The following is a 662-nucleotide window of genomic DNA, read 5'->3' as shown; positions in this document are numbered from 1 at the left end:
GTCTTTTAAAAAAATTTGTTTGAAATAAGTCTAAAAATACTAAATAATTCTATTTTTTAATTATTTGTCATTTATTTTGGTTCTACTTTTAACTTAAAATACTAACTAACTACTTATGGTTCTACTTTTAGTTTAAATACTAACAAATTAGGCTAAATAACTACCTAATAACAATATAAAACATTCAAAAATAAATTACCTGTGTATGTGCTGCCGTTTTCTTTAACAACTTGGGGGTGATGAGAAAACTTGCTCTTCAAAGTGATGGAGAGTGAGACCTAAGAAGAAATTTTGAACGAATAAAGGAAGAGTGTTGTTGTCTTGTTAACATAGTTGTTAGAACTGAACCGATAATCAAACTGGTCAAGCTACTGAGTTACTGGGTCATTAGTTCAACTGGTGGATTACTGGTTGAACTGATTGATCCGGTCTTACGTAAATAAGAATATAAAATAGTCAAAAATTTAAAGTTAAAATTAAAATTTAAAATATATATTCACTAACATTTTAAAAATAATCAAGCTATTCTAAAACAATATGGAACAAGAACAATAAATATTTTATTATTTTTACTCTATCATAAATATTTTTATTTTGTTTTTATATTAAAATAACTATTATTTTTAAATTTTAATAATTTATTAATTATTTCTACCTATTAT

This window comes from Arachis ipaensis, chromosome B06 (genome assembly GCF_000816755.2).
Source record: "Arachis ipaensis cultivar K30076 chromosome B06, Araip1.1, whole genome shotgun sequence".
Lineage (NCBI taxonomy): Eukaryota > Viridiplantae > Streptophyta > Magnoliopsida > Fabales > Fabaceae > Arachis > Arachis ipaensis.
The sequence above is the reverse complement of the archived record's forward strand: the minus strand, read 5'-3'. Positions refer to the sequence as shown.